Genomic DNA, 7,703 nt, shown 5'->3' on the forward strand with positions numbered 1-7,703 from the left:
CAGAAACTCCAGATACACCTTATTCCATAGTGCTAATGATGACGGTGTTTGAAGTGAGCTCATTATCTCGTGGACTTTCTCTGACAAATGTATATATGCAGCTGGAGTATATTAAAGTAATTAATGTATTCATCCATTTAATCTAAATATTTTGCTTTGAATAAATATTGACTGTTCTTTTAGCTGAAAATAATTGCATAGCCTTCATTTGAGAGATATCTACAACATACTTTATGCCATCCATCATCCAAACAGGAAAGTGTCAAATCAAATTTGCAAATTTGAATCAAATTTTTTGGCAGGCAGGCAGGTAGGCAGGCAGGCAGGCAGGCATACTAACTGAGCCATAGGAGACAAAGGGAGGAGGCCCAGACTAAATGATTTGTTACCACCGAGGAGCAGAGAGTGTCAGTAAATGACCCTGCCCACCTACAGTATTAATGTGCTGAAGAGAAAGACAGAGAGACGGAGGGAGTGCCTTTCTGCACCAGTGGAGGTGAAGGAGGAACGAGGGATAAGGCGGAGGAGACGATGAAAGACAGATCACCGCCAGGCAGGGAATCAAAGGGACCACTGACTAGAGCTGGAGGTGTATGGTGTCTGTACGTGTGTCTGTGTGTGTGAGTGTGTGTGTGTGTGTGTGTGTGTGTGGATAGGACATCTTTTCATGTGCTCTAAGTTTGTTTTTGCTGCTCTCTGAGAGGAGAACTGACAGTAAGTCTGTAATTAAAGCAATCAAAAGATGAAGTGAGATGAACAAACACACACACACGCGCACACACACACGCATTCCGCTAAGCATACAGCCCACACAAATAGGATCTGGAATCCTCTAGACTTCCTGACTCCGAGAGCCCCATACTTGCAGGGTGTTGGTGCTCCTGAGGGAGATCAGGACAGTGCATCTCCCATGCTCGTGTCTCGAGGTCCTGGATCGAGTTTGAAGCTCTGAGTCACAGCTGCTCACATGTCCATCTCAAGCCTCTGACAATGGCTCTATCCCCCTGGCTTCGAGCAGGACTGATCAAACAGGTAAACACCAACAGTAACATTCTGCCCACCTAGTCTGTACTGACGCTAAGTGCCCTGACAAAGCAGGAACACTTATTGGGGTGTTCTAAAAGGTAATACACTTTTCTTAACTGTCCCAAGTGGAGGTAGAGGTGTAAAGGCATTACTGCTGTCCTTGATTTCACCCCTGATAACAATTCATTGAACAGTATGATCTGACTGTTGGCAAATCTGTTTTTTTCTGTCGTCATTGGTTGTTTGTTTCTTGACCAGAAATGGCAGGTTTTAAAGTTGTGTTCTGATGAGAACACAATCTGGTTAACTTTCCCTCAGTCTGTTTCTTCTCTCTCTCTCTCTCTCTCTCTCTCTCTCTCTCTCTCTCTCTCTCTCTCTCTCTCTCTCTCTCTATCAGACATGTGTTTGAGATCTAGAAGGATTTGGTCCAGGTCTGTGCAGGGAAGAATAGAAATAATTGGCTTTTTGAGAAATAAACGCTCCCAGTATAACATTGATTATATTTAGGAGTTGTTTATGGGTTGGAAGCGGTCGGGTGTGTGTTTGTATGTGCGCATGTGAGTGTGTTAGGAGCTACAACAGTGCTTTTCGGTCTGTCCTTCTCTCATGTCTGGCACTGGTAAATCAAGGGAATATATATACGTGTATAAATACATACAGAACATGTATACCAGTGGGTTGAGATGTGAAGTCTGTTTGTGTGTGAATGTGTGGGTAGGCGGTGGAGAGTGGAGCATTGGATCCAATGTGACTGAGGAGGGTGGGATACAGGCAGGGGAGAGTATAGAAAGGGGAGGGGGGGGGGAGTTGGGGAGAGATCAGGGAATGGAAAACAGACATCCTCCAGAGCAAGCTGCAGCAGAGATTACAGAACTCCACTTCATTAAGCTGTTTGTTTAATTGTCATCAAAAATAAAACACTGGGAAAGAACCCAGGAAAAGGGTTTTGTTTGTTTTTTGGCTGTACTTCCTCCCTGATTGGACCGTTTGAGGAGCTGTTTCCTAATCTGACAGCGAATCATCATCGGCTCCCACATTAAATACCCAGTACGGGGTTAAACATTCATGGTCAGGAGTCGTTTCCCTATCGTCCCTGAGCTGACGGAAACCGGCTGTAATCACTGTGGGGGCACACAAGAGTCACAGTGGCCTGTTGTGGATTGCACATTTTTGAGAATTCTCTCAAAAGTCAAAGATGTCTTATTGGCTGTCAACCACTGTTGGAGAGAGAGAGAGAGAGAGAGAGAGAGAGAGAGAGAGAGAGAGAGAGAGAGAGAGAAAGAGAGAGAGGGGGGGGGAGAGGGAGGGAGCCAGTTCAGGATGGAGAGAAGGAGAGGTAGATGTAAACCCATCCGACAGGGAGGATGCACACCGTCTCAATCACTGCAAATCTGAAGAGGCTTGTTGTTTCCCTGGCATGTCTCTCCCGTTCTACTTTGCGTGTGTGTGTGCGTGTGTGTTTGTGTGTTTGTGTGTGCGTAAATGATTGGTTTATATGGGGGGGACTTCCCATAAATCAGGCCCTGAATCTGACACTGAAAGGATTAAATAGCCCAATAATGACTCTAGTTATTGCTATGAAATCAGCTCATTAGATCACTATCAACCAGAGCCTCCCAGCTTTACATCACTGTTGCTGTAAACTATTATAAACGATATTGGTAAGGAGCTTCTTTTGTGCTATGCACTCTATGTATGTTATTAGAGTAATACATTAAAGTAATAGATTTAAGTGTTATGGCAGTTATAGGATACAGGGCAGCTCCTAGTAATTCAGGTGATAATTGATACCCTTTAGACTGGAGGCAGACAGTTGCAGGCCACACAGGAAGTTTGGAACTGTAGAACGCTGGACAAAGCAACCACAACCACGTAAGATCAGAGACTCACAGAACCAGAAGGAAGAGATGCAAGGAGCACTGACCCCTGTTCCTTACTGTGTCATTGTGTGCATGTGTGTTCGTCTGCCGCGCTCGTGTGTGTGAGAGAGCGGTGCCTGGGGTCTGGCTCTGTCAGGTCTGTTAATGACAGAGATAATGACACTGAGGGTATTTATCTGAGATTATGTGGTCGTTAGAAGATTAATACCCTCAGGCTGAGAGTCTGCGGTTGACTTTCAACACTTACAAGTCCTGACAGGGAGAGAGGGATGGGGTGGGGGGGGGGGTGTAAGAGGGAGAGAGAATAGACATACTGTATGAGACAGAGGGAAAGTGGGAGACAGTGTGAGAGAGACAGTGAGAGTGAAAAAGACTAAGAGGTTGATCAATAGCAAGAGCGTGGAAAAAGTGTGACGGAGAGAAAAGGATGTGTGAATAGAGGGAGAAAGAGAGAGAGAGAGAGAGAGAGAGAGAGAGAGAGAGAGAGAGAGAGAGAGAGAGAGAGAGAGAGAGAGAGAGAGAGAGAGAGAGAGAGAGAGAGAGAGAGAGAGAGAGAGAGAGAGAGAGAGAGAGAGAGAGAGAGAGAGAGAGAGAGAGAGAGAGACTTTTAAAATGTAGAGGTGCATTCCTGTCCAGGGTTGGGGGGTGGGAGTCTGTGGAGGCATCGAGGTGCTCGGTTGGAGGGTGATGAAAGCACTCTGATGTGTGTGCGTGCGCTCGTGTGAAGAGTGTGTGTGTGTGTGTGCGTGTGTGTGTGTGCGGGTGTGTGTTGGGGTGTGTGCATTCGTTTAGTCTGATAATGAGTGGCCTCGGGGGTGTATAGCTGCTTGGCAGACGCTTCACTTCCTGGTAAAAAGACAAGCTTTTTTTCAAAACAAAAAGTTAAATGTACTCCTTTTTATCCTGAAAGCCCAGCAGCGCCACTTGGTCTCCTGAACACCCTTTCTTACACAGACATACAGACACACACTGACACGTACACACTCACACAAACCGGTTGTGGTTTTGCTCCACAAGGATTCGCACAATTAAGCTCATTTGAGTTCAGATGCCAGATATGTGTGTTTGTGTGTGTGTTAAGGCTGTAATTAAGCAGGATCAAACGGAAAGGGACGCGACCCTTTTTGGGCGACATCAGAACGTGTTATTTTTTCCTTCAGGTTACCACGGCGATGTGGAACACTGGAAGCGTATTACAGAAAGGGAGGGGGGTGGGGGGGGGGGTGGGGGTGGAGCCATGATAAATGTGTTCTACAGCCCCACCCTCCCCTCAAAGAACCAGCACCACGGTGCCTCCCTCCCCCACCAAACACTAGCAGTCTAATCTGATGGAGCCTCACTGAATGACTGATCGCATGTCTGATGTTTATCAGATGTTATCAATAATGCATTTGTATCATTGTACATTATCATGGCTGGGTCACCGTGACCCGAAAGGATTTCAACATCACCAACAATACGGTGCTGCAGAGAGAAAAAAACGGAACAAGAGCACAGTCATCCTTTCTCTCCACTTGTGTTTGTGTCTGTGTGTGTGTGTGTGGAGGGGAGTTTGAGGGTGGAGAAGATGAGGGCAATATGCCATCAGACTCTTGAAGGGGTTTGGGTGTCAGAGGGACCCGTATGACATGGGCCTATCCTGGATGTGATCCTAAACCGTGTTCACGGCTCACGAACAGTAGCACAGAGCAGAGACCTCCGACACAGCAATGCGGCGTCTGCATCTGGACCTGTCACCCGCAGCACTTTGTACTCAGAGGAGGGCTAAAAGGGTGATGACTCTGAAACACTGGTAACACTCTTTTTACGTCTGTCTCTCCCTTGTTTCTCCTCTTCCCCCTGTCTGTCTACCCCTCTCTCTCTCTCTCTCCCTTGGTATCTTTTTCTTGCCCTCTTTAGCTCTTTCTGTCTCTCCTGCTCCTCTCTCTCCCTTTCCCTCCCTTTCTCTCCCAGATCAGTTTCTCTCTCTCTCTCTCTCTCTCTCTCTCTCTCTCTCTCTCTCTCTGCTCCCTCTCTAGCTGTCTCTCTCTTGCTGTCTCTGTCTCACCCTCGCAACCTGTTGTTTCTTGCATATGCTGCAATTATCTGTCAAAGAGACTCCCGGAGAAATTTTCTTGATAACAATAATTACAGTGTACCTACGTGTGCACGCGTGCGCGCTCTCTCAGTTGGGTAGGCGACGGTGTTTGTCCTGGTTACAATTTAAATGCACATATTTGCTGTGAATAGGATTTCGAATGACAGAAATGCTGAGATGTTGACGAGATGTACGGCTGTGTGGCACGACTCCGCCCTCAGATCCTCAGCTAGGCTCAACATGTTCGTGCGACAGAGGAGCTCTGATTGGCTGTGCCAGGATTCATATGCACAGGCGACATGACCGGTGCCGCAATCGCAAGACCGTCCGTGATCATTGGTGAGATGCATCTCATCACAGCAGGCTGGTGGTTTCCGAGGTACACCGGCACCAACCTTCTGACTCATGTAATACTTCACGATGACCCGGCTCAGGAAGAGCAGCTTGCCTATGGTGATGGAGCGGTAGAGTTAGTAACACTCGTCATTTGGAGGGGCATCGGAGATGCCGTCTCCGTGCTCGGGTTTTTATCTCCAGTCGTAAAGCTGTCAGACAGAGAAAGACGAAGACCTCACAGACAGGCAGACAGGAACGTGGCTGTGTTCTTCTGAGGGGTGGCATGAACTGACGGTTACTAGCCATTACTAATCGAGTCAGAATACAGCCCAGGCGGCACAAAACAAGGACAAGTCGTTCCTTCACTCTGATTGGGTCCTCTGTGTTCCGCTCCCCGGTCTTGAAGGCAGTTTGCGTGTGTTTGTGTGTGTTTGTGTGTGTTTGGTTGAAGACACTTCAGGCTGGTGCAAGTAAACATTCAGTAGAAGAAGGCTACGGCTCATAGTCTAATCCTTGCCTATGACTGCAGGGATATCCATCAGGAGCCAGATACCACAGAATTTATTGGCTGCACACTCCCTACCTCTACACCATGGCAACATACACACACACGCGCGCGCACACACCTTCATGCCGCAGGTGAGAAAGAACGCATGCTGCAGTCAATTAGTCTCCAGTAAAAATCTGTGTTTGTTTACGTCCAGATAAGCTCCAATGACGAGCAGAGTCATTAGTCCGTGTGTCTGTGTGTGTGTGAGTGTGTATGTGTGTATGTGCTTGAGTATACGTGTGTGTCCGTGAGGCGGGGGCATATGATAAATCCTTTTTAATCTCAGAGGAGAAAGGATTATTGTATTTGTGAAAATAGTCCTGAAGCCCACATAATGTATGGAAGTGATTGGTTGTTTCTGTTTAGACCAGGTTTAATTGGTGTTGCTGAGGGAGTTTTCCCTCGCCAACGCATCTCCTTTCAATTACAGTGACGACACTATTTATGCATGCGCACACACACACACACACTCATTTTTCCTTTACTGAGAGAAATAAGAGCTCACTGTTTTTATAGCGCTGGGAGAAGGCCAATAAAAGACAGTCTCCTGTAGGTAGAGATAAGTCAGAGGGCTAGGCCTGGCAACAAACACACACAGCGCACATACACACAGACACTGCTACACTACATGTAGTGTTGCTATAAACACCATCAAATGTAGTAACTCCTCAATTCTTTTCTATTGACATTATTCTGTCAGAAGTGTAGATAAAGATTACCCGGGAGTGCTTGAAGTAGAGAATCTACTCCTGGCAGAGCAGTTAAGGAGGCTTCCAGAAATGCGACAATAGCGCAGTGGCTAACACAAACACTGAAGAACCCCTCCAATAACCGTTTACCCATAACCCACCAGCAAATGAGAGGGCGGGCTGAGAAGGCTGGACATGGTGCTCGCTTCTGTCAGCCATCGAGGCTCCCCTCCTTTGCTTTCATACTCACTTGTTCCGCATCGACAAACAAAACACACAGAGGCGAAGCTCGAACCGTGACCTCGTCTCCTCCTTCGATCACATCCTGTTTCATGAACCAGAGACTTTGCCCTCCAGCACCCCCCCCCCCCCCCCCTATACATCCTGGCACTCACACACTCACAGCTGTGATGAGGAGGGGGGGAGGGAGGGGGGGGGGAAAGGGGGGTAGGAGACACTGCTGTGTGACGGATGGAGCTGCAGTGCTGTGGGGAACGACGCCTTGCACTCAACACTGCAGGACGGACCGCACGCAGTCGACAAGCGCTGCTTCCTCCGCAGGGTCGTCAATCTGACCTGATCGTGACTAGCCTTTAATCATGTCATCATTCCTTCTCTCTGTCTCTGTCTCTCTCTCTTTGTGTGTCTCTGACAGCAGGAGGAACGAGTGAAGATGATTCAGAGAGGAAGTCAGATGGAGTACCTCCTCCTGTCCCTGCTGGTAAGTCCACCTTGCCGCCCCTCCCCTCCTCTGCCCCCACCCCCACACCAGGTGAACAGACTGAGAGACACAACACTGGCACAAGCTCATTGGCACAGGTACTGCCAGACTTGAGCTCCTTACTTCCAACAAGTTGCTCAACCAACCATCCAAACCTACCCTCTCTCTCTCTCTCTCTCTCTTTCTATCTCTCTCTTTCTATCTCTCTCTGGTTGTTTTGATGTTGAAACCCTTTCGCTGGTCTCCCAGGAGTCAACCTTCTGAGACGCTAAATCAATTGATATCCTTTAAACACCCCTTAGAAGTGACCCATTACACATACAGAGATGAATAGATAGATATAAATACGGACAGGCAGGCAGTGGATAGGTGTGGAAAAATAGCAGTCAGTGGATGGTAAACAACATTTCATTCACTGAGTTGA

Source organism: Hypomesus nipponensis, chromosome 23 (assembly GCF_054491055.1).
Source record: "Hypomesus nipponensis isolate SF chromosome 23, ASM5449105v1, whole genome shotgun sequence".
In the NCBI taxonomy this organism is placed as follows: Eukaryota; Metazoa; Chordata; class Actinopteri; order Osmeriformes; family Osmeridae; genus Hypomesus; species Hypomesus nipponensis.